This window comes from Rhinolophus sinicus, chromosome 1 (genome assembly GCF_057876585.1).
Source record: "Rhinolophus sinicus isolate RSI-liver-muscle chromosome 1, RSI-T2T, whole genome shotgun sequence".
Taxonomy (NCBI): domain Eukaryota; kingdom Metazoa; phylum Chordata; class Mammalia; order Chiroptera; family Rhinolophidae; genus Rhinolophus; species Rhinolophus sinicus.
This window is the reverse complement of record NC_142501.1, coordinates 211,743,188-211,770,297: the sequence shown is the minus strand read 5'-3', so window position 1 is coordinate 211,770,297 and position 27,110 is coordinate 211,743,188. Positions and strand designations below refer to the sequence as shown.

General features: G+C 47.2%; 1 protein-coding gene across 6 annotated transcripts in view; it reads right to left on the bottom strand.

The window, feature by feature from the left end:
- Window positions 1-26,884, bottom strand: part of KIAA0232 (KIAA0232 ortholog) — a 79,210-nt gene extending 52,326 nt beyond the window's left edge. For 2 of the 6 annotated variants that reach the window (XM_074320929.2, XM_074320943.2), the window contains exon 1: window positions 26,695-26,884. The gene's annotated coding sequence lies outside the window, so the exon portion shown is untranslated. Of the gene's footprint in view, window positions 1-4,867; window positions 4,887-25,316; window positions 25,334-26,694 lie in introns of those variants that run through there. The other 4 variants (XM_074320938.2, XM_074320947.2, XM_074320933.2 and 1 more) reach the window with 3 other exon arrangements.
- Between the last annotated feature and the right edge of the window lie 226 nt (window positions 26,885-27,110).

The window sequence follows — 27,110 nt, the reverse complement described above, 5'->3', positions numbered from 1 at the left end:
ATATATTGGCTTTTAAGAAAACAATACTCAATTTCCTTACTATCCTTAAAAAAAACCTCTGAAATTGTCTTCATTTATAATAATCCAGCTCTGGGCAATCAAAGGCTTTCCCCTTAACAAACTGATGGTAGCCAGATTGGAGGGGTGGGGGAACTGGGTGAAAAAGGTGAAGGGACTAAGTACAGATCGGCAGTTGTAGAAGAGCCATGGATGTGAAGTACGGCGCGGGGAACGTAGTCAGTGACACGGGAATAACCACGTATGGGGCCAGGTGGGGACTAGACTAATTGGGGGACCACTTCGTAAATCATGTAAATGTCTAACCACTATGTTGTACACCTGAAATTAATATAAAATCATATTGAATGTCAACTCTCATTTAAAAATAAAGTGTAAAAAAAACACACAAAGGCTTCCTCCTGTGAAGTAACATTTAGTTCTCTACCACACATTCAAACGCGACATGCGAAGAACTGCAAGAGCAGAGGTCGCATACGGAAGCACAAGGGCCTCCTGCTGTCCTTTCCTGTCTGCCCGCCTGCAGAGCAACCCCCATTCAGGCCACACTCCGCAGCGCAGACACGAGCAGCTCGGCACGCGGGCTCTGTGTGCCGCCTCGGACACAATTCCTCACCTGGGGTACAATTCCTCGGCGTTTTAAGGGCTCTGGGATTCAAGACAGCCCTGGTGGTGAGTGGAAATCATCCCCCGAAGGCTGAGGTGACTCCAGACAGGCTCGAGGGTCAATTACAAGCTCCGGCCTCACAGTAATCTGAGCCCAGGAGTGAAAGTGGAGGAAGGGGCAGAAGAGCCACCAGCCCGCTCACTCCCACCACAGACCCCCCCCCCAGGCCTCCCGGATTCAGCGCCCTGACATTTAGCAGCAGACCTGGGACCAGCACAACACACTGAACTTTAAAAACAACAGCACTTAATTCTTTATCTCATGATCCACATGTTTTCATAGTGATATAATTAGTCCCAAATGATTTGTCAGTTAGGGACAAAAGAAAACTAAAGTTATTCCATGAGCAAACATTTTTTTTACAAATAGACAACACGCGGCAACGACACAGACTTCAAATGAGTAATTTAATAACAAAGGGGAGAAGGGTCTTTTTGAAGAAGTTCCCTGACCTTCCATAATCTCTTCCCTTACATAAAAATGTTCTAAGAAACAGAGTGCCATCTTTTTATACTCTTTCTAATAACACATACATTACTGAAAAGAACTCAACTTACAGCTCCCATTAGTGACCCTAGTGTTATGTAGGGTGCAAGAGTAGTGTCTCCCATAAGCTGGAAAGACACACTCTGCGGCTCAGTTTCTTCAGAGCTCGAGTACTGCATACACGTGACCCAGGTCAAGGTGTTCCTTCTGTGTACCCCACCGTGTGGTTTTAGGATTGCTGAAAACATATAAAGTTACTTCAAAAAGCACGATCTCTTTCTGACACGGTACATACAATCTGTGGAATGTTTTCGCAGTTTACTTCTGTTATAGAGAGTAAACAGTTACAAATCAGGCATCTCTGGGGAAAATGTAACATGTGGATCTTATGGAGAAAAATCTGGGCGCCTCTGTTTAACCCAATATATTCACTTGGTGAAATGTTCTTTTAGTCTTGGAGCACTTCTTTTTTTCTGCTCAAGTTTACCACACATACTTTTATTATCAAAGTTTTTAAAGTATTTTTTTTAATATGGAAAGAAAACACCCACACATAATTTCCCCACCCTAATACAATTCACTGTTAATATTTTGATGTGGTTATCATCAGTGTTTTTTCTTTTGTATAAAACTTAATTTTTGTTTATTTCAACATGTATACTACAACTCACATATGCTTTTATACTCTGCTTTTTTCTCCTAACAGTGTGTCATCCCAATGATGTACTAGGGTCTCCCCTCACTGTCTAATACGACAGTCACTCGTCAGTCACATGGTGCTACTTAAGTCAAAACTCAGCTCCTCAGTCACACTGGCCACATTTCAAGTGCTCAGTGGCTACTGCACAAATACAGGACACTTCTGTCATCGCACAAGTTCTACGGGATAATGCTGGTTTCCACTCCAGCAAATGACTGTTGGGCTGAACAAAGAATCAAGAGCTCTCCTCAAGGTTCCCATGCCCTCCTCGTGGGCCTGTGGAGGGTCGGGGTGCTCTTCTTCCTGCCCAGAAGGTGGGATGCCAACCGCAGCTATTCTGAGTCACACAGTGTGCCCAAGAGGAACTGGCTGGGGGAACCGGAAAACATCTACCTTTATGTTTGATAGGTCTCAAATTTCCTTACAGAATGTGATCACCGAAGGTTCAACGACACAGGCAGACTCTGGAGAACAGGAAGAACAGATGCAGCTTACTGACAAAGCAAAAAGAAAATTGAGACTAACTAGGATGAGGGCCAAGGGACCAAATTTGGAAAGAAAGGTTATTTAGTCAATTTGGAAAGAAAGGTTGTTTAGTCAAAATAATGCTGTGATTTGGGGGTGTTGCAGAAACAAACACCCCCAAATCACAGCAGCTTAACACAAAAGTCTGCATCTTGCTCAGGCTACATGCCCATCCTGGGTTGGGCAGGAACGCTCAAGTGTCATCACTCAGCGCCATCGCTCTGGGACATGAGGTGACAATATGGCCGCCAAACTTGAACGCTGCTAGTCTGGGAGCCAGAGAAAAGCTCTGTGCCAAAGTGTGTGCTGGTGCTTTGAAAGCTTCCTCCTGGAGGTGAGTCCCTCACATCTCCTCAGTCACAGAGTCTTGTGGCCTCACTTCACTCCAACAGGGGGAGGTGCGCTCCTCTCATCAGCCGGGGAGCAGAGGGAGTGCGGCCCCGGGTCGAAGCGCTAACGATACCCTACTTCCTCGATAACAAGCAACACGAAAGTAACACTGCTGAGTCCAGCACTCTGGCAAACGTACACGGACAATTCCAGACCCAGACGAATTGGAACACTGCAAAAGAAAAAACAATCCGTGCAAAGGAGGCTCCAGTACGAGGCTCAGAAAGGCTTCGGGAGGCGTGAACGCTGCTGAAACACTGAGTCCACGTCTGCTCCGCCTCCGCTAAGAAGCCTTCGCCAGCGACTGGAGGCCACACTGCTTCGTCCTCGTCGCCCTCTGCGTTTCGATGGCATCCACTCATAATACTCCCCAACTGCCTCCTGCACTGGGCTCCTTCACAAACGAGAGTGCAAGTGCTTCAGGGCCAAACCGTGACACAGTCCATGTACTATTGAGCAGAATACTTAGGCCTTGGCAGGTGATCGAAACTGTGTCAAACTAAACACTTCCCCAACCTAAACGGGGGGAATAAATTGTGAAAAAGGAAGGTTTGTGAAATAAAACAATATTCATAATGCTAGCACGTGGGGGAAAATTCAACTCGGGTCCAGGCCTGAGCGCACCGGCAGGGAACTGGAACTCCGTTCTTTCACCACCCAGCACGCACGCCCGCAGGCTTCCGCGCAGCAGGCGCTGGGCGTGGCGGTAGTGACACACAGGCGACCCCCTGGGCGTTCTCCTTGTCCTTCCCGTCCTGGGTCGTTCGCGGCCTTGGTCTGCATCCTCAGGGGCCAGCCTGGCCTTCTTCCCACTGCAACCCACTGCCTTCCCCTTGATCTAGTCTGTACTCCTGCACTTTGTGCCTCTCACTACAGATTTTTATCTAGGCCTTCCTCACTAGACATTTCACAAGAAGTCTGTTCAAGTGCTCAGTATTCAAGGGTCTGAATTAGCTGCAACTGTCTGTTCAGAATTCTTCAATTTGGGCATCTGCAGGATTTCACATCCAGAGAAGCCTTCGAAGGGGAAGGGTGAAATATATAAAAGATACATAGGAGAACATAGAAAAGAGAACAAGGAAAGTAGATGTTTGAACTACTAAGATTCTACTATTTCCACCAAGATCCTAAATCATCTGTGCCCGGCACACACATAACTCAGTATCAAACACAGTCCTCGCCTCTTCCGGGCACTTCCTGACCTCAGGGCAGGAACTTGGAACCCAACGTACTGACTGCTGATTCCCTTTAGAAGGTAGTCATGGAGAACCTACAACCTATGCTTGGAGGAAAACTCCATCCCTGGACATAAGACCAAGCACGAAGAGCTGATCCCAGACACCTGTTTAACCCAGCTAGCCAGAGGGACAATTCTCCCCAGAGCCTCAGCCCATACAGAAGTGTATCCAGTCATAGGGAACGAATAAGGCTTCTTTACGATTATGTCATCAATTAAACTAGTTAGGGACATGAGCACTTCCTATGCAAATAGAAAGAAATGCATAAAGATTAAGAAATTCCTTTTGGGGGGGTAGGGGGGGTGGCCAGTTAGCTCAGTTGGATAGAGCGCAGTGCTCTTAACAACAAGGTCACCGGTTCGATCCCCGCATGGGCCACTGTGAGCTGCGCCCTCCACAACTAGATTGAAACAACCACTTGACTTGGAGCTGATGGGTCCTGGAAAAATACACTTAAAATAAATAAGTTTAAAAAAAAAAAAAAAAGAAATTCCATTTTTACTAGCTGGGCTATCACAAATCAAATGATTAGTGTATATTCTCCAGTGACAATTAAACTATTTTCATGAATGCAGCTCTATAATTATTCTTATAGATAAGACTACCAGTTGATAATAACAGGAACTAGCAAATATCTTTAAAAAATTAGAGGCACATAACAGATCTGGTCAATCTCTGTGTTTAAAACATAAGGAAGAAAAAAGATACTGTCAATAAATTACAGGCAGGAACAGACCTGGTTAATCTCTATTTAAAAGATAAGAGAAAAAAGATAAGGAAGAACCAACTATAAAATGATAAAGTCTAGATTCTACATAGAATCAGAAGTACTAAACACGTTACCGGTCCAAAGTCCGCGTGCCCGATGCTTCAAAAGGCCAAAACTCAAATCGTCTGAGTGTGGAGTAAGGAAAGACGGGAACTGAGAAGATGGGAGACCTAATCCTCAAATCCATCTAAAGAAAGTACAAAAAGTCCAGGCTTCTTTTATGTCAAGGGAAGGGGAAATGGGAGGGGCACGAGGTGATTGACAGTCAAAGACATCTGGGCTCCAGCAGGGGTCCAAGGAAGGTTGCGCTTCCTCTGCTGACCTGAGTTGATGTGAGCCCAGTCACGGGGTTCCTGCAAATCCCTCATAAGCAATACAGACCTCCCTCACCTCCTCCAGAGAGGCACCTCCCGGCAAGGGGCTGTGTTTGTAAAACTCCTGCCGAACGCAGAACTCTAATGATGAGCATGTCTGTGTAAGGCTGCGCAGACGCTGGTAGCCTGAAGGCCATGGGAACAAAGCAGGCGTGAACAAGATAGAGTCAGAGAGCATTTCAGTCTGCTGCAGACGTCCATTACAGCAAAACAAAAGAGTGTAATGAGACTAAATAAAGGGGAAGAGCCTCTCTCCAACCTGGAGCGACCCTCCTCTCCTGACCCAACTGCTGTCACATTCCTACAGAAGAGAGTTTCCATCAGCCGCTTTGAAGTTCTAGTTTTAACTGGGCTCACGAGACCTGCTTATGTAAAGTAACATTGTTTTACATGTAACTTTTACTTGACTGGCAGTTATTTATATAGATGATACTCATCTGTTAACATTTCTGCTTTTCACAGATTAAAACTTCTTTGTAGGTTATCACAGTACAATAACCAACGAGGTGTTTGGTTCATCTAGATGTCAGAATTCTTTAGCCGGACTACAAAATGGCAGTTTTTTATGCCTTCAAAAAGGCCCTTATAGAGAGTTACAAAAATACCTTTTTTCCCCTAGAAGGAGCAAACACTGAGTCAGATAGTCATGGCCGAAAAGGGGCCACATACTACACCCGACAAGCTCAGGGGAGGCCCACATAGCGGGCGGGCCCTACAAACCCAGAGACCGCAGGAACCACACCGGGTGGCCTGAAAGTAAAAATTCCTGACTAAAAGCGGGTCCTGGGGGCCAGTCACGTCCTGGGCCTGTAGCCTCCTGACAAAGGTCAGTCTTTCCCTTTGAAACCGTCTGTTGTCTTTGTGCATCTAAGGCAACACACCTTTGAAATGTCAGAGTCATCTCCTTTCCCAGATTCCTTGAAGACACCAGAGCACAGCCCACATGTTACCATGTTGCCCACATGCATCTCCAGTTCCGTGAATGTTTACTGTCCCGGACCCACCAGTGTGGAAGACGCACGTGTCTCTCCATTTTACTTTGCTCCAATCCCAGAGATTCCCCCTTCGCTTCCTCCCACCCCCGCACCACCAATGGATCCCACACAACCCTCCTCACGTCTCCTCCTTTGATTCCAATGTATAAAATAAGCTGCAAAACTGCCGCTCTCCGGAGCACTTTCTCAATCCGTTGAGATTCTGCTTCCTGGCAATTGTCAGTTTGGCTCAAATAAACACTTTTAATACTTTTTTCTTTGGCTGGACATTCTTTGTCAACAGTTTATAGGGTGCAAACACATGCATAAAGCCATCTGGGTCAAAGGGGCGGGGGGACATGCGTACCAGGGTGCCAAAAAAATGTCTGCACATTTTAAGAGATGTTATCTCTGCTCAAGCAGTTCACTATAATTGGAAGTGTCTGGACGCTGATGGGAACCACTTTGAGCACCTCTTATAACTGCAAAAGTCAAACGTGACTTGTATTCATCTTTTGTTATCGGTATATATTGAGTATTACAATTAATACAGTTTTTCCTTTTCTTAAAACGTGTATACATTGTTTTGGTACTCTCTGTATACTTAGATCTGAAAGACACAAAGAGTCCTCTAGCAAAAGATTAAAAAAAAAAAAAAACAGCTATGAAACAAAATCCAAAAATCAAAAACAAAAGGTTCTTTATTATGAAATTCTAAAAGCTTTCAGAAAAGTTGTTGGAAAAGTGATGGAACTAAATTTTAGAACTTTAAAAACTTCAATTGTGAGAAATTGAAACTTCTCTTCACTCTAAGAAATGCAAATTTGGGGGGCATCCCATTAGCTCAGTTGGATAGAGCACGGTGCTCTTAGACAAGGTCGCCGGGTCGATCCCCACATGGGCCACTGTGAGCTGCGCCCTCCACTAGATTGAAACAACTACTTGACTTGGAGTTGATGGGTCCTGGAAAAAGACACTTAAATAAGTTTTTAAAAAGAAACGCAAATTTCAAAAACCATGAACCAGTTTATTAAGAAAGAAAAAATTAAAACATTTTTAGAATTTTTGAAACTAAAAACTCTCCCATGATACACCCTATTTTGTCCAGCATGAAGCATTTTATCAAATAAAATACTAGATCATTGTGCACTAAAATCATTGTTCAAAGTGACACTGTTGCTTGTCAAAATGTCTGTGCATGAAAATTCTACAGCTTTCAACTACTAACATCAAAAATAGAATGTAATCTAGTTTCTGAGTTTCAATGAGTGGGGGGAAAATGGCCTGAAATTCTGCAACTCACTGGTGAAACAGGTCAATTTTTGTTTTTAAGTTAGTATAAAAAGCCATACCTAAATAATACACACTACAGCTGTCCAAAATAAAATTAGGTAATAAGCAATACCTTGGTAATGTTTTAATATCTGCCAATAAGAGATCTAATAGAAATTTTTTTTTAATTGGGCAATATTGGGGAACAGTGTTTTTCCAGGATGTCAAGTCATCTTTTTTTTCAATCTAGTTGTGGGCAATGCAGCTCAGCTCCAAGTCAAGTGGTTGTTTTTCAATCTAGTTGTGGAGGGTGCAGCTCAGCTCCAAGTCAAGTCGTTGTTTTCAATCTAGTTGTGGAGGGCACAGTTCACTGACCCATGTGGGAATCAAACCGGCAACCAAGTGAGCCATCCGGCCACCCAGAAAAAATTTAATGGATTATCTGACTCATATTCTACTAGTTAGAAAATTTGAAGTATCAGAATAAAATTCTCTTTGATTTTGCAAGAAGATATACATTTTAGAACTCAGAATAGGTTCAAAGTACTTGTTTCCATTTTCCATCCATTAATTATATGCTTCCAAGATTAAATCATGTCTTTAGGTGTGACTCAAGATTACTATAGCTACAGCCCCCAGGAAGCTACTTAAATGAACAGTGTCATCATTTAAAAGATAACCTGCTAGCTTCTCCAAAGTGTATTGTGTGATATAAAATTTTATTGTTTTTGCTATAGAACTTCCTTCTTTTGCAAAAATCAGGGAAATACCAGAAATGAAACAAAAGCAGGCTTGTTTATTTTAGGACATCTTGAAACGTTTAATATTACAGTAATATGTACCTGGAACCACCAGGAAGGAAATAGCACAGCAGACAGCGTTTTCCATACTTACTTAATTATGGACCTCTTTGGTGTTCTTCAGAACACACTTTGGTAAATAAGACCTTCTAACCAGAAAGAATGAAAGTTTTCGCTAAAGCCCAAGGTATAAAGACGACATAGATCATGTAGGGTCCCTCATCCTGAACACTGCAGAATTGAAAAGTTAGACTGAAGACACAATTCAGGAATAAGATCTTTAAATACATCCTTCTTTGCTTTCCTTTAAGTAATCTGCATAAATTGTACTATTCTATACAGTAAATGAATCAGTCCTCCTTTTGTCTGCCCTCAGAAACTTCCGGAGTCTCCCATTCCCCGGGCCCGTCTCCATCTGCTTGTATTGCCTGTGAGTACACACACTGAGGGGCTGTGCTGAGGTCTGCATGCTCGGTGCATTGTGGGCACCACTCCAGGGCAGGACCACTGCCACTTACCTATGGGCACACCGCAGGCACAGCGGCAAGGCAGGCGCCTGAGCATCATGGGGGTGCTTACGGCCACTGACATGATCCGGGGGTTGTTTCCACTTCACAAAACCACCACGCTGGTTTTTAGTGGATCAAAAGACAGATATGTGCCAACAGGATGTTCATGGCAGAGCTACCAGAAGGAGTGAACCTAACTGGCCAGTGGCTCTACAGCAGGGAAGGCAGAGTGTGAGGCTCACAGGGCACATTCCAGGGGCAGGGGGAGGGGGGACAGCCAGATGAGAAGTAAACATTTGCTGGGTGCCAGGCACAGCTGCTAAAAGTTTAGAACTGCTACCTAGTTCAAGTGAACTTCAGGCTCCCTGAGAACATGCTGAGAAGTCCTACTGCACTTGGAGCCAAAGCACTCATATGGCTATTTATCTGCGGGCTTCTCCCGGCGTCCGCGAAATGGACATATTCCTCCAGACCTAAAATATAAAGACTTTAAAGACGGATTAACAGTGCAAAGTTCTCAAAAATATATTTAAGATACTCGGCAAAGTATTATACTCGGGGCCGGCCAGGTGGCTCAAGCGGTTAAACGAGTTCCATGCTCCTAACTCCGAAGGCTGCCAGTTCAATCCCCACATGGGCCAGTGGGCTCTCAACCACAAGGTTGCCAGTTCAACTCCTCGAGTCCCGCAAGGGTTGGTGGGCTGCGCCCCCTGCAACTAGCAACGGCACCTGGACCAGGAGCTGAGCTGCGCCCTCCACAACTAAGACTGAAAGGACAACAACTTGACTTGGAAAAAAGGCCTGGAAGAACACACTGTTCCCCAATAAAATCCTGTTCCCCTTCCCCAATAAAATCTTTTTTTAAAAAAAGTATGATACTCAGCAGAGGTGATACATTTTGGATTGCAATTTTTACACTAATTAAGACCCTTCCTTTAAAAAAAAAAAAAAAGACTGAAATGACTATCTGTAGAGCCCTATATAGGTTAAAACTCTTTAAAATTTTGCTATGTTCAAATCAAGTCTTATTACATTACAAAGGTAAATGCAAAGGAAGAAAAAAAAGTCTCAGAAATATACACTGCATGGCTCAGAAAAGCATACAAAGATGGAAGAAAAATAGTTAACTACCCAAACACTAAACATAAAAATCAACTTTCAAATCACTCATGTTAAATATAACTTTGATTATTCCTTTCTTATTGACTCTGGTCAAGTTTTCTATCATGTGAAATATGTGATTTGGAGGTTAGTAGTAAGTATTTTACTCAAGTGAATATGAAAAGATTATCCATCCCTTGAAACACTTACTTAATGAGTTAGAGTAATCTTATCTAAATGCACCTTCTGGGCGTTACCTAACCACCAGTAACCGTAAGTAGGAAGTGACTTTTGCCTAGAGTTATGTTACAGACCCTTGAATATTCATTCACGTTTCAACTACTCACTGGTAATGTCAAAGGTCTGCGTAATGTAGTGTAATGTATACAAATGTCACAACCTACAAATCAAATCTCCTACCTTGACCTCTCAGTCTAAGCTACCGTGTTTCGCAGAAAATAAGACCTACCCCAAAAATAAGCCCCAGTCAAGATCATCAGCCAGACGGACGCATTTAGCACGTTATGACGATGTTCCAGAGAAGATGACCTAACTGTATTTGAATAAATACAGATTGTTGTACATGAAAAAATAAGACACCCCCTGAAAATACGCCCTAATGCATATTTTGGAGCAAAAACTAATATAAGACCCAGCCTTATTTTCGGGGAAATACGGTAGCTGGGCCTCAGTTAGTACAAGAATTGCACGTCTATACACTCATATTTCACTGTTATCCTTCTCCACCGCTGTCACTTTCCTTCCCAGAGATAATCTCACATCAATTGATTTCACCCTCTGAGCTCCCTACACCTCCTTCCTATGCTTTGCTCTATAACTGAACCCCCACTGTGTAAGCCATTATGTTCCGGCAAAATCCCCTTTGTGTCCTATGTCCCTCCTTGAGGGAGGGAAAGAGAAAACACCCTGGTTGGGATTCAGCTTCCAGAGCAGAGCCAACACCACCCATGCCTCCCACAAGGCTAGCAGGAAGGTGCTGGGAAGAGGCAGGAGGCCCGAAACTCAGACAGGGCTACGCTACAAGGATGTCACTCCCAGGCTCTGAGATCTTTACGACAAGAGCAGTGGGGAAAGAAAGGCCTATGAGGAGACAGTCACTGTGACGGTTCATTTCATGTGTCAACTGGACTGGGCCACGGACACCCAGATATGTGGTTAAACATGATGTGGGTGTGTCTTTGGGACGAGGTTAACATTTAAATCAGCAGACTGAGGAAAGCGGATTGCCCTCCCCAATATGGGGGTGGGGTGGGGGGGTCTTATCCAGTCCACTGAAGGCCTGAATAGGACAAAAGGCTGAGTAAAGAAGAACGCATTTTACCAAGCTCTACAGATGACAAATGTAACTTTCAAGTTCAAGAACACTGTCTTCACATATCCTTCCCTACCTCAAGGTCAGAAAGATACTTGGCTGTATTTTCCTCTAAAAGAATCTAAGCTTTTCTTCTCCCACTCTGGCAGACTGAATTGCTGCCCCCAGCTATCCCTCTCTTCCCTAACCATCTCTTTACACAGTGAGTGAGGGCTGTCACCCTGGGGTGGACTGGCAGTGCCCCCCTGGAGGCTGAGTACCTGCACTGCAGCGCTCCCTGGGACTGGTCTGGCTATTGGACTGTAATGGACGTGACACACACCAGGTCCAAGTAGCAGCTTTAAGAGTGATCATGTGACCAAGCCTGGCCTCTTCTCCTGGGATCACAGGAACAGCATGTCCCAGTGGGGCAGCCTGGGGTGGCCGGTTAGCTCGGCTGGTTAGAGCGCGGTGCTAATAACACCAAGGTTGCCGGTTCGATCCCCGCATGGGCCACTGTGAGCTGCGCCCTTCTTAAAAAGAGAAAAAAGAAAAAGAAATTCCAAATGGGGCAGCGTCCTCACCATGGGTCCCAAAACAAGAGGCCACCTGGGAGAGCCGAGGCAGCTGCCTCACAGCCGCCAACTTGTGATGTGAGCCAGGAAGAAATGGTTGCTGTTTAAGCCACTGATTTGGGGGTTTTTAAGCACTGCACAACCTTGTAAAATCTAAGAAACATTCAAACCCCTAATCCTTCTACAAGCAACGTGTATCGGGAATTCGTGAATGGAACCGTGAAGAAGGCACCTCATGGCATTTTCTTCTCTATCCCGGCATCACTGAGGGTCCTCCCTCCACCCCCACCTGTCCCACCACTTCTCTCCTGTTCCCCAGAAGCACGGGCTCTGTGGGGCTCTCTTAGCAACCCCACCCCACCAGCACCACCTGTCCCACCACTAGGCCTTCACATGAAGCCCTGAGATTCCTCCTCAGGAGTGTCTTCCCTGCTCTTCGCCCTTCGCTCTTCCTTGTCACTTCAGAACCAGCCATTACATTCTATGAGAAACCCTGCTAGGATTCTGGTTGGAATGTGTTACACATACAGATCAACCTGAGGAGAACTGACTGATTCACAATATTGCATTTTCCTGTTTATCAACAAGAGCCATTTCTCCATCTATTTAGGTCTCGTTTTATGTCTTTCAAATAAGTTTTTATTTTTGACACGCAGGCCTTGGCTGTAGCTGTATTCCTAGGTAGTAGGTTACAGAGTCTCTTAGGTTTTCTACACTATCACTATCTGCAATGACCAGAGTTTTGTTTCTAGCATTCCAGTCCTTGTGCCATGTCGGTGGGACAGGAAAGACAAGTGGTGTCGGAGGGAGGGGCGGCGTCCTTTGTCTTCTGTCAGATGATACAGGAAATGTTTCCACACTTCCTCATGAATGTTACTGCGCTCTGTAGGTTTTCTGTAGACATTCTTTATTGGTTAAGAAGATTTCCTTCCACTTGAAGTTTGCTAAGATCACAGATCTAGCTCAGTCATCTCTATCTAGAATTAGTGAGTACAGACACTTTCTTCCTCATAACATACGTGTGGTTTCCTTCCAGCAACAGCAGAAGCAGCTTGTGTATATTGAATCCTCCCTACCTAAGTGTTCTATGTGTATTTTCACTCAATCTAACAACTCTGGGAGGTAAATACTGTTATTATTCCTTTTCTAAGACGAAGAAACTGAAGTTTAGCATAGAAAATTAATTTCCCCAAAGAGCAAGAAAGAGGACATTGGGATTGAGAGCAGACTGAAGGAACTCGCGAGTCAAGCTCTTCGCTACCACAGACCATCTGGTAACAACTCACAGCCACCCAGAAGGACCCCTCTGGCCTCAAGGGGGATGATGCGAGCAGCAATGGACTGCATCTGACTTTGGCTTTCTGAGAATTCCTTTCCGCTCAAAGGTGGTCCAACTTGACCACGGATTCCTTAAGTCTTTCAAATCATCAAAGCAGGACAAACTCAACAGGGTAAAAAGAGAGGCAAGATTAAATGAACTGAAAATTTTAAATTCAAATGAAATATGTTCCAAAATGTTGAGAATGAGCTATTGCCCCAAGGAGCTCAATGTCACTGATAAATACTTGAACACATGCAGCTAAATGTGTAAAGAAAACCAAGGCAGTCTCAACTCTACACCATGAAAATATCAAGTTAGCATAGATACCATGTGAAATAACGTAAGTCTAAGGAAACCAGTATGTTTAATCTGGGGAGAAAAAGCTTAACGTACACTATAACTGCACACGTGCACACACACACGTAACTTAATAGAGTGGGGAAGGGGGGAGCTGAGGGGAGTCGCAGAGGAAGGGGAACAGACTTACCCTATATTTTTCCAGAAGGCCAACCAATGAATCAAGCTAAACCAAAAATTTTTCTAAGAGAAACGCTGTCCATCTGTGACAGACGACACCCAGCCCCCCCGCTGGAGGACGCCCTGGAGGCTGCTGGGAGTGCTGTGTCAGCCCCTGGGGGGCTGCCTCACCTGCAGGGCTGCCCCACCGACAGCAGCCCCTCCACAGGAGTGCTCCCCATCCGGAGACTGCCTGATGAGAGGCCTGGTCAACGGTCCAGCCTCCCCACAGGGTTGGCCAAGGCTGTGGTGGCGCCTGGACAGAGCCCACCTTCTCCCTCCCTTCCACCGTGTGGACCCCAGGGGTACTTCTGCCTCAGCACCCTGCCTGCTGACTGACTGCAGCTGTTTTCCAGAGAACCCACCTCCCACAGAAGCTGGAGGGGAACTGACTACCCCCTTGGAGTCACAGTCCCCTGACTGTCCTTACTCCGTGCAAGACCATGGCAGACCCCGGGCAGCTTCGGGGGTGGGAGGGCAATGGGGTCATGCTGTCGAGTCATTTTCAAGCTGACAGAATGTGATTTCAGCACATGCACGAAATAAATGCTCAGCCAGATAAGCCCGAGTCCACGTTCCCACTCTCCGGAAGCCCCAGGTTCTTTCTACGACATGGGCGTGCCCGTCACACGGAGGCAGCCGTCACTCTCGATCGGTAGCTCCTCTCGCCCTCTTACCACCACTTTCAATCCACCTCTGTTCAGACCTGAATCCAATGACTGACGTCCCTGTAAGAAGGAAATTGGGACAAAGAGAAGGCCCCAGGACAGAGGCAAGACTGGAGAGCCGCGCCTATGACCCAGGGGATGGCCAATGACCACCAGAAAGAAGCTGGACGGGCACAGAACAGGCCCTCCCTCAGGCCCTCCAGGAGGAACCCGCCGTGCCGACCCCCCGATTTCATGCCTGTGGCCTCCAGAGCTGTGGGAGAAGAAACTGCCCTAGGCCGGCCAGTGTGTGACAGCAGCCCCAGGAAACTAACACAGGCCCCTGCCCTCCATCTGACGGAAACTGCATTTATTCTCCTGCAACTTTCATCTTAGAAAAAGGATATAGGGATGTGAAAGTGAGGTGAGAAATGGGTCAGTCAGCAGCAGAAGCCACCGTTTCACTCAGAGATCTAATCTGGGGCCGTTCAAACATTTCCCCAAGTAACAGAACCCAATACTATACCTGAAACAGCTTCAAGGGGCGCAGGTGCGGAGCCGGGGAACTGCTCAGACACTCATCTCCCACCTCTGTCTCATGCCTTAAGAGTCTAGGCGCTCTAGAACTCTTATATCCACTCATGCTTTCAATAAACATTTGAACCCCCACTCTGTGCCGGACACTGCTTTCACAGCACGAAAACACACTGAGCTCAGCCAAACCTCCTCATTTGACGAAATAAGAAACAAACACATATTCAGGCCCACGGCAAGACCAGGGCCGCCGTGGCTCGAGCTCTTCCCACCCCACCACTAACTTGCAGCCTCGCATCACACAATTGCGAAGGACCAAAGCAGAGCCTTTTCGCTTTGCATTTAGCATATCCTTCGTCATCGAAGCTTCTGGTTTGGCCATTACTGTTCACTGTCCCCACAGGCCTGGAGGCATTTTGAGAAGCTGACAGACCTGAACCCCAAGCCAGAGAGAAAGCGAGCCCAGCTCCAACCCCACTTTAGCCGACGGCAGACTACAGGTGCCACCTGATCCCTTTCAAGGTACTGTCTTGCCGGCCCTGGCAAGGCCCCAGCACGTTCCGGTTTCCATGGCAGTGTCTATGGCCTGCGGAGGGAAAAGCTGCTATATACACTGTTCTACAATGTGCAAGTGTGTTTTTTCCAAAATGAGAATGAAATGCAGGGGGAGAACATGTGCCTGACACTGTACCGACGCGGCTGTCAACATGGTAAAAAGCAGCCCTGAGTGGCTCCTGAAGGTCCTAGAGCGCTGTCAGTGACGGCCCAACGTGCTCCTCAGCTCTGCGTCTCTGGGAGACCATCAGGACAGGTGGGCTGGCAGTGCCAACGCATGCTGGCCAAGGGACCAAACGGCCAATACGTCAACCAGAAACCCCGAGTCTACATTTAGCTAACGGACGGTAACAAGCCCCTCCCCTCGTGGTGGCTAAGTTCATCAAGGAGCCTAACGGAACATCACAAGGTACACTACGAGCTTAGAATGAGAAGTGGGAAGGTAAGATGTTCACATGACGGTGTCATCAGCGGGAGGTTCCAAGCTGAAAGCAGCCCTGAGACCTCGGCTTTGGGGTCACCAGTCACCTGCCAGCATGAAGGGCATCAAGTCTTCTAAGCGTGGGCTTTCTTCCTACTCCTGTGGGTGAGTCTGCAGAGGGGACACCGTACCGCTCCCGCTGGACAGGCTGCTTCCGGTCCTGACGACACTCACTTTAAAACAATGGTACAGGGAGAGCCGCCCGAGCTGCAGACCATCTCTGGACTTGTTCGCTTCTCCAGGGCCGAGCCCACCTATTCGGCAGCGGTCAGCCCCGCCGCTCTGACACTTCTGTTTTACCCAAGTTCTGGAGAAACTCCAGTGACGCACACCTGCCCACAGACCACAGCTGTTACCCCTGCCCTGCCCTGGAGCCCGCCTTCTCCGGCTCCCTGCTGGCTCCGGGCCAGTCCGTGGGCAGCTTCTCTACCTGCACGCACTTCCTCCAGCAGTGCCATCCAAGAGCAAAACGTGAGTCACACGCATGTAATCTAAAATTTCTACTAGCCATGTTTAAAAAGAAAAACGAGTGAAATTAATTTTAATACATTTTACTTAACTCAATATATCCAAAATATTACCACTCAAATATAATGCAGGTAAAAGATCCTTAGCAGTATTTTACACTCTTTTTTCCCACACTGTCTTTAAACTCTGGTGTGTATTCGATACTTACAGCGAAAGTGAAAACAGTCACATGGGGCCCGTGGCTCCCCTACTGAACGGCACAGCCCTAGCTGCTCTCCAGTCCTGTGATTTTTCAATACCATCTCTGCAGCGAATACTCCAAACTTCATCTCTACTCTGCTGCTCTCTCACGAACCCCAGAATTCTAGAGCCACCAAGCTACTAGACAATTAGGTGTCCAACTGGCATCTCAACTTATAACATGTCTTAAAAAAAAAAAAACGGGGGTGGGGGGGGTAGTCAGAAGCTCAGCTGATTAGAGCACGAGCTCTGAACAACAGAGTTGCCAGTTCGATTCCCACATGGGCTAGTGAGCTGCACCCTCCACAACTAGATTGAAGACAATGAGCTGCCGCTGAGCTGCCAGAGGGAAGGCCGAGCTTTTGGAGGGGTGGCCAGATGGCTCAGGTTAGAGCACGAGCTCTCAACAACAAAGTTGTCAGTTTGATTCCCCCATGGGATGGATGGTGGGCTGCGCCCCTGCAACTAAAGATTGAAAAAGGGCAACTGGACTTGGAGCTGAGCTGCGCCCTCCACAACCAGGTTGAAGGACAACGACTTGACTTGGAGCTGATGGGCCCCAGAGAAACACACTGTCCCCCAATATTCCCCAATAAATTAAAAAACAAACAAGGGGGCGGCTGGTTGGCTCAGCGGGTTAGAGCGCTGTGCTCCTAACACCGACACGGCTGGTGTGATCCCCACATGGGCCGGTGAACTGCGCCCTTCACTAGATTAAAAAAACAAAACAAAAACGACTTGACTTGGAGCAGATGAGTCCTGGAAAAACACATTACTCCCCAATAAAAATTAAAAAAACAAAAAACAAAAAAGCACTGAATTCTCACCACCATCCTTGCCATGCCCTTCCCAATGCCCGTGAGGGCAATCCCACGATCCCACTGCTCCAGCCAGAAGCTCCGGCGTCCTAGTGACGCCCCCTCTTCCTCTCACATCCCATTTCCAATCCATCTGACATCCTCTCAGCTCTACCTTCCCAGCGTGTCCAGAATCAGGATCTCCACTTGTTCTGCCCTCCCCTGAAATGCTGTGCTCCTGAGGTGTCCCCACATCTTTCTCCCTCACTTCCTTCAGGTCTCAGCTCAAGTGTCACCTTTTCAGAGCCCGTTCCTGCCCACCCTATCCGGCACAACACCTCCAAGCCTGCTGTATTTCTCCTCTTAGCACGAATTTTCCCCAGGAACACCTACCCATTCGCTTACTCCTAGGGCCAGTCTTCCCCTCCCCGACCAGGACACAGCAGTGCTGCCTGTAGCCGCCAGGGCGGCGCCCTGCTCTGCCGGCCCTGCAAGAGAACCTGCTGTGGGGAGGGAGCCACGCTGACCGACAGCCCCTGGCTGCGGAACATTCCCAGTCACCACAGCAAGGGCAGCAGGCATAAGTCTCTCAGGCTGCCCCAGCAATGCTGATCAGAAAGGGGTACTGGACCCAGGCCTCCCTGCCTTAGGCAGAACCCCCATCGGCCTGGCCAAACTTCCTCAACACTGCCCTGGCCTGTGGCTGCGCCCGCCCAGGGCCTCCTCTCCTCCGTCCTCGCCTGGAGTCACGTCTGCCTGGAAATCCAAAGCTTCTTCCTAGGTTCTCCTGCTCCCTCCTTCTTTCCCTTCCCAGGCAATCCCCCCAGTAAGTCTCCTGCGTGTCTAATCATCTTGGCATCTGTGCCTAGGATGGAGCAGGCAGTCAGCAAACACGATGTGAATGAACACACCTCTAGGAAGGGGGAAAGGACATGCGCTTCAGGTTGCGAGGACAGAAGCCTGGGCTTCTGCTCAGCCGTGTAGCATCTGTAACCTCAGGGACCTGTCTTGAGACCGCTGAGCCACAGCTTCACCCTTTGGAAAGTGAAGATGATACCGTGACAGAAGGGCTGTCAGGGTGAAATGAAAGGGTTTACCTAAGGTCCTTAACACAAGGCCTGACACGCAGGAACTGTTTTAACAAGTGGGAGCTCATGTTCTGCCTGAGCCACTTTCTGCAGCTACTTCTAAGAATCCTTTCCCTGTCCCCCTCCCCCACGAATTCAGACTACTTTCTAATGAAATAAAGGCCCAAATTACCCTATGTACCCACCAGTGAATGCCCTGTTCCATGGAGCCTGACTGCTGAATAAACAAACGACTCTCATTCCTATAACGGGCTTCGAGTTTATTTACAAGATCTTAGAAAGTGACATCTCATCAGAGGTAGGCATCTTAACATTCTGAAACCGAACAGTTTCCCTGAAGCTTCAAGCACGCTTTTCTACAAAACAAACCAACACAAAATCTAAAAATGCAGTTTAGTACCAACTTCTTATGCTAAGGTTTTTAGAGCCCCTTTAAAAAAAAGTTTTAAGTTTGTAGCATTCTAAATTATTATGGAGTTTTCCAAGAAAATAAACATGGACTTTGCGTGGATTTCAATTTAGCAGTTTTTTAAAAAAACAAAACTCAAGCATGACTGCATGCGTTGCTATATGCCTTCTACAAAGCCTCCCAGGGGTTAAACTAAATTGTTAGTGGGAGTCACTCAGAAAGCAGGATTGGGAGGCGTGAGGACCAGCAATTCTTACTTTTATGTACCTCTTTTAAAGTCTCTACAGGACTGGCTACATAATTTGCGGGGTCCAGTGCAAAGTGAAATGCAGGCCCCTTGTTCGAAATTGTTAAGACTATCAAGACTGACAGCAGAGCATTAAACCAAGTGAGGGCCCTGTGCGACTCGACAGCTTGCTGTTCATGAGGCGGAGCCTGAGCCTTTATCATTGTTATTACCCTAATATTTACTATGCAACACAAAAAGTTGTCTTCCTTAATACAAAGTTGTATGAGGTCTGACAATTAAGTTCGCAAACTTGTTGCAATGATGTCGCTAACCTTTTTATGATATCAGAGGGATTATTCATTATGAATTTGTACCAACAGAACAAACAGTTCACCAAGTTTACTATGTGGAAGTGCTGAAAAGGCTGCATGGAAAAGTTAGACGAAAACAACCTGAACTTTTCGCCAACAATTCATGGCTCTTACATCACGACAATGCACCAGCTCACACGGCACTGTCTGTGAGGGAGTTTTTAGCCAGTAAGCAAATCACTGTATTGAAACACCCTCCCTACTCACCTGATCTGGCCCCCAGTGACTCCTTTCTTCACCCGAAGATAAAGGAAATATTGAAAGGAAGACATTTTGATGACATTCACGTCATCAAGGGGAATACGATGACAGCTCTGAGGGCCATTCCAGAAAGTTACAAAATGGCTTTGAAGGGTGGATAAGGCACTGGCGTCAGTGCATAGCTTCCCAAGGGGAGTACTTCAAAGGTGACCGTAGTGATATTCAGCAACGAGGCATGTAGCACTTTTCCTAGGATGAGTTCGGGAACTTAACTGTCCGACCTTGTATCACAGAACTACTTCAGAGAAAAAAAAACACCCAGCCTAATGTCTAAAATTATTAAAACTCATATAGCCACCAAGAAAAATTTTAACACGATCAATGGTAATTCAGAGAAGTTAGAAACTTGTAGGTCAGCTTGTTGTTAGGCTGGAAGGAAGTTACTGGGCAAGTTCACCAAGGCACGCGTGGAAGGAAGTTCACTGCAGGACGGCCTTGCCGTAACATCAGCGTGGAAGGCCATCCCATCCTAGTTACGTAAGTGCTGGCACATCGCACAGTGGAACAGTTGGTACGCAGAAGCCAGCCGCAAGGCAGACCTGCACAGGAATTAGATCTGTATGTGCCGACATGGAAAGCACTCCAAGACACAAAGTTTAGTGTTTGTTTAAACACAGAACCCTCTCTACCAGGACTCCAATTTTTAGAAGTACAAGCGTAATTTTTTTTCTATGACGTCCAAGAAACTTATCATTGATTTTTTCAAAATAAGTACAGGATGGGAAGGGAGTGAAGGAGATTGACTTTTCATCCCCTAACTTACTTCCATTTTTAGATTTTTTAACATGTATTTGTCGAAAAATAAATAGGCTTTAAGACAGTTATTTATATTCATAACAATGTTTTGGTAAATCACACACAATATGTTTTAAGTTTTAAATCAAGCCTTATGTTTTATAAAAAACAAGAAACTCCTTAGATGGTACTAGCAAAATATTAACAAAAATACAATCAGTACTCAATTATTTATGGTGGTAACCAAAGAAAGCAGTGGCAAGTACCAACCACAACCACAAAAAAAAGATCAAAAATGTGTCTATTCAATTTCAACTTCCTCTCAATTAAAACCTTCAGAAAAGAGGCTATAACAAGAAGCAAAATGCTAATCAGACACTTAAGAAAAGGCTAGTAACCGAAGAAAAAATTAAAGAGCACAAGTAAATCCCCAAACTGGGCAAACAACGTTGAAACAGTTATGTACTGGCTGTTAGGATTCCAAAGGTGGTCTGGAAAATGTAACTGAGCTACAAATAAACTCCCAGCTGAAAGGAAAATAAATCCCTCCCCACGTTCTACCTCCCCCATTACTGAGATAACAACCATTTACCCCCAAAATTTGACAATGCGTCAGGCATATTTCTTTCCACTTACATCTATCTCCATATACTTTTTTCTCCACAGGTGACTGGCTCATTTCATTTCATTACGTACTGGGGGGCAGCTCCCCTGCGCCGGGCGCCATAAAGACTCCAGGCACAATCACAGTCTCACTTCTGCTCACAAGAGGAGCACACACACACAGCCTGTATCCACAGAGCTCACACTCCTTCATCACTCCACATACACACAAAACAACACGTTCTCAAGCATTTTTGCAATGGTTAATTTTCTAGCTGTTCTATTGCCTTTTTTCTAATACAGATGCTACTTCATTCACCGGGATGACCCATCATCCCCAATTCTTTGGGGCCAGTTTTAAGAGCAATTTATTAGGAATATACAAATTTCCAATGATTTTTTTTAAAGCTCATAATCATAAATATAGTCAGTGTATGTCAATGTAGCAATCCACGGGGTGTGAGGTTGCCGCATGTAGGGAATTCCATATTATTTTAGGACCAACAGATGTCACTTTTTCAAGTTTCTGGATACAACTTGTTAATTAGTAATGCATATACGCTTAAAAACAGTAACTAAATACTTAGTTTCCAAATTATAACTGGTTTTCCTCACCTAGTTTCTCCCTATCCAGCCAGGGGTAAGACTGCTGACCAGACAAAAGAAGAGCTAGAGGGCTATAGAGAAGTGTGCTGCGGCAGTACAGGGAAAAGCCTTGGAGATGAGGGCAAAAACAGAATTTCAATTTCAACCCTCATTCCAAATACTAACTAGGGAGAGATTCTATTGCTTAATGAATAACTTCAAGATATAAGATTAAAATGAAAAAGTTTGCCTTACTAAAAAACAATATAGTGTGTAAAATCTGACAATTTCCATTTTCCACTGACTTTCTGAAGCCGCATGCAGAAAACATGGCTCACCTACAGACAGGTGTGTCTGTCTGCAGAATAATTAGGACCTCCGTCATGAATCTGCTTGTGCAAAAGCCCTCCCCGACCAAATACTGACTTTTCCGCTTATTTCCAAAACTACTGAAAGAACAGAGGTGCAGTGAGAGAGGGCAGATGACTTTTTTCTTCACACACAAGCACCGGAAATAAATCCATGAACACTGTTATTAAACCAGCATAAGCTGTATACAGTCAACTTACCAAACCACTAGTGTTCTCTACACCTGCTCCAAGGAACAGCTAAAAGCTGCCACTTACTACCATGTTTCCCCGAAAATAACACCTCGCCGGACCATCAGCTCTAATGCGTCCTTTGGAGCAAAAATTAATATAAGACCCGGTATTATATTGTATTATGTTATATTATATTACATCATTCATATATATTATATAAGACCCGGTCTTATATTATAGTAAAATAAGACCGGGTCTTATACTAATTTTTGCTCCAAAAGACGCAGTAGAGCTGATGGTCTGGCTCGGTCTTATTTTCAGGGAAACACGGTCCGTGCTGGGCCCTGTTCTGAGTGTGTCCGAGGATGGATGCATGAGCTCTCATATAAAGCCACTCCAACTCTGCTCCCCCTCTGCTAGCATCAGAGACTGCAGTGACTGAGTTAATTTAGTCAAACACTTACTGGGTAAGTACTATGTAAAAGAAAAAGACAACACTGCACTCCAGAAGGAATTGGCAACAGTGAGATTTTCCTCTCTTCCCTCAAAGAGTTTACAATCCAGGAAAGACCTCCATGTAAAGAATACACTAAAAAGTCGAAAGTGAAAACAGCTGAGTGGAGAGAGCAGTCAAGCACTGTATAGGAGAATAATGAATTAATTCTGAAAATCAGGGGAAGCTTCCTTCACAGAAGTAGAAGCATTTAAGCCAAACCTTCAGTATTAAGGATTTTGATAGGAAGGAAAAGGCAGAAAGGACATTCCAGAATATAGGAACTGGACAAACGACCATGGAAGTGGCCAGAGGTTCAGAGCTGAAACACAAGATGACGACAGAGATGCAGGACAATGTGAAGCTAAAGGCTAGAACGAGGCCAGACGGCACAGGACTCCGAATGACTTCCTAACCCTCAACACCGGCCAGGTGGTGGTGCTCCAAGGTGAAAATCTCTGTAGGAGTAAGCCTACCGCAGAACTAGGTCATGCCTAGGTGCGATGGAATGCGGGGAAGCGTTGAGAACCTCTGTGTTTACTTGTGGGAGGGTATGATAGGATTTGATGTCCCTATGACATAGTTCTGGTGACAGAACCCAGGAGAGGGACAGAGAGACTAGAGAAAAGGGAGGCCAGTTAGCAGGCTGGGGGGACAATCGACACAAGGACGGACAGGAGCCTGTGGGGGGGCAGGGGCAGAGGAGCCCCAAGGAAAACACAGCGGCAGGCAGACCTGGTTAAAATCTGGTCGAGAAAGGGAAGACTCAAAAAGTGTCCCACCTGAGTCATGGAGGACGAATGGCTGTGAAGTTAGCCAGCTTATTACCTTGTGTCTGAATGAGGACATGCAGTGCACAAAGTAGAGCCACTTTAAGTGACACGAGCAAAGACAGCACAGACAAGGCTGTTCTCATTTCACGGAATAAAGAAACTGAAGTCCAAGAGAGATTTCACTGACCTGCCCGCGGTGGCCCAGGGGGTGAGCGGGTAGCCAAGGCACCAGCTGAGTCTTTCAAATCCAGGTCCCCTGTTCTTTACGTAAGCCCCTCCAAAAGCAAATTACTCTTTAATGAGTATACGAAATATTTTTTAAAAACCATTTTAATCAAAAAGCACATAATCTGCTGGGAGTGTAATCATATCCCAAAGGTAAGGAGTATTTTAAAACCCGTGCTCTGGTTCCCTCTACCCAAGAGACAGGCTTCAATGATGTCGCAGCCAATAGTTCCCGCTCATGGATCCTCCAAGTTCAGACAGACGGAAGAAGTGGTTGTCTGTGCGCTGTATAAAGATACCGCTTGGTATCACGTGAGAGGCCAAAAATAACTGAAAAGAAACATTCTAAGTATTAACTATCTTCAACACAGCAAAACTGCATTTCGGATGTTGTGGTTGGTACTCCGACGTTTGTTGTTCAAGTACTTCATGATAATATACTACGTAAGGCGGATTATAGACTTTAACAAACACTCGAACACTTTCATGTTTAAACCCCTGAACAAGGTGTTGGGGGTAAAATAAGGACGTGGTCACCACAGCCAGAGTTTAACATACACAACACAACATGACGCAGGCAATGGTGAAAGTAAAAATAGAGGATTATGAATGCAGAAATGAATAATTCATTTTAACAGGATTTCCAAAGGGCTCCAGGACACAAAGTCAGATGTAGACTTTTAGAAACTGGAGGGGATGGGAGTGAGGCAGGCACGGCATTTCAACCAGAAAGGAGGAGAGAAACAGAAGGGATGAAGCAGCTTGGTATGTTCAGAGAACCAAGGTAGTTCTGTTGAGCGGACAGGACAGGCGAGGGAGAGCACGGTTCAAGTGCAGCGATGACTCGGGCCAGGCTATGACGGGCCTTGAATGTGACACTGGGGGGCCCAGATTCCACTCTCCAAACAGGCAGCCTGAGAAGCTTTCTGAGCCAGAGACCGGCAAGATCTGATCTACATTTCAGAAAGAGGACTCTGGCAGCCAGGCAGCGTGGACAGGAAGGGGTGGGGAGGAGCCCACAGACAAAGGTTTAAGCCAAGAAAGGAATCTGACGCTTTGACACGCGGTACTAATTGCATGTCTTAAAAGGGGTTGAATGTAGCTGGAAATATTTCACATCTCCCCACACTTGATCCTCCCAACCATCCTGAGACAAGTATCATCACTCTTCCCATTTTACAGACGAGAAAGAAAGGGCTCAGAGCTTTAACTGCTCCAAGAGAAAGGCTGCTGAAACGGAGACAAAACCCAGGCTTGGTACTTTTCCACACGGGGCAAAATTTTTTTAAAAAATCCTATTACTTTGAAAAGTGCTACTATAAAAGCAGAATGATCTATAATATCATTAAAGAAGTGCTAAAAAAAAAATCCATGGAATTTTCCTAAATGTTTACAACTTGTGTAACAAATAAGCTAATTACCCACAAAATAGTTACAGATCTGCCTTCTGTCAACGGTCATGTTAAAGATATGTACTTTTCCTTTAAAAAAAAAAAAAAAAACCTGGACCTCTAATTCCACTTGCTATGGAATTAAGAGTAGTATTCCCCCCTCCATTCAAAGTTCCAGTGACCAAACTGCTATTTCATTGATAAACAGGCTTATATAAAAACCATTATACTTGTGCCCAAACTGAAACAGTAAACTCCTTTTTGAATTATTAAAAATTCATTATTTAGCAGGTATGGCAATTGACTCTAGAACATAGTAAGCAGTAATTGCAAGGGGCTTACCTATCGGTATGCAATGGCACAATTTCAGAAACAGTGTTTGTCACCAGGGAACCGCATAAAGACTGAGACCCAGTTAAGAACGGATCCATTCAAAGTAACTTCTGAGATAATATCTCACCTTCAGGAGGCAGCACGGTAGATTTTTTTCCCCCCTTTAAATTCAAAGTCTATGAATTCTGCACGGGATTCGGCTACACAGGAGAAATGCAGCTTGGGGGTCTGCACGGTTTTATCCACAGTATCACCGAGTATCAAAACTGCTTGCCCCCACCCCTCACCAATCTTCTACCGCCGTTTTTCGCTTAACAGTCAAAGACCCAAAGATGCAAAACCCCTACGAAGTATGCAATGTAGATACCCAAGTATCCAACTCAGGTGATTATCAGAAGGAACCGCATTTGATGAAATCATTCCAACGAACCGCACGCCCCCCTGCCCGACTGATCGCCTGTAGTTTCAACAAGGTTAAGCAAGTCTCTGCAGCTTCCCTATAGAGGACACAAACTGAGGGGCGGCGAAAGAGAAACCAAAACTGGGTTCTGCCACGATTTGGGGGTCTGCCACCAGGAGCGCGCAGGCCCTGTCATGTGCGCACCGCCGGCGGCCGCTAAACCCTGGGACAGCTCGCAGCCGTTCACACGAGACCAGCCGCGCTTCTCCCGCGGGGCGGGCCGGAGAGCTCCGAGAGGCCGCCGCGGACGCGTGCCCTCTGCAAGCAGCGGGCTCAGAACCTCTCCTGCCGCGGCGGCGGGTGACTTTGTGGGCCCGTCACTCCCGCAGGCGGCCGTAACCTTCGCCAAACCTTGCGCCGCGCCCGCCCAGTGCGCGCCAGGCCCCGCCCCCGCCCGCCAGGTCCCACCCCGCGCGCGCCGCGCCACAGGCCCGCGCCCCCGTCAGTCAGTGCCAGCCCCGCCCCATTCGGCCCCTCCCCCGCCGGCGGTTTCCCTTCCCGGGCCCCTAAAGGACAATGCTGGAGGGGAGGGGGCAGCGCAGCGAGCGCCCACCCGCCGGCCGGCCACTCCGGCAGTCTCGCCGCCGCCCGCTCGGGGCACCGCTCCCCGGCTCCACGTCCGGCCCCCGCCTCGCCTCCCCCCAAAGAGCCGCTCCCTGCGCGGCGACACCGGCCCATTGTGCGGACTCATCGTCCGCCGCCCGCTCGCCCGGCGGCCGGAGCGCGGCCACAAGCCAGACCCGGGGTGTGGGTCCCCAAGCCCGCAGCCCACAGCACGCCCGGGCCGGGCCGGGGTTCTTGCGGAGCCCACGGCCCGCGGGGCGGCCCGGCCACCTCAGGCCGGCCCCGGGGGCCCTCGGCGGCGGACAGGCCCGCGCCCGCTCGGCCGAGGGGCCGCCGCCCGCCCGCCCCAGCCTCCCGCGGTACCTGCCGAGCGGCGCGGCGGCCGGCGGCGGCGCCTCCTCTCGCTCCGAGGGTTCCGAGCGGCTGCCGAGCGCCGGGCGGCCCTGGCCTGCGCCTTACGTAAAGCGGCGGCGGCTCCGGCGCCACTCGCGGAGGGCGGGAGGCGGCGCGCGGCGGCCGCACCGCTCCGTTACCCGGCAACTGGCCTCAGTGCCCCGCCAACCGGGCGCGTTTCATATCCTTCCGCCCAGGCGCCGGGATTACATCAGCGCCGGCCGCCCCGCCCCGGCCCCGCCCCTCCGGCCGGTCGCAGGGCGGCGGGCGCGGGAGGTTGGAGGGCTGGAAGCCGGAGCCCACCCGGTGTGCGGAGGGACGCCCCCGACGGAGGGGCGCGCGGGGGCTGCTCTTTGCAAACACCCCTAAGCTCTGCTGCCGCTCCT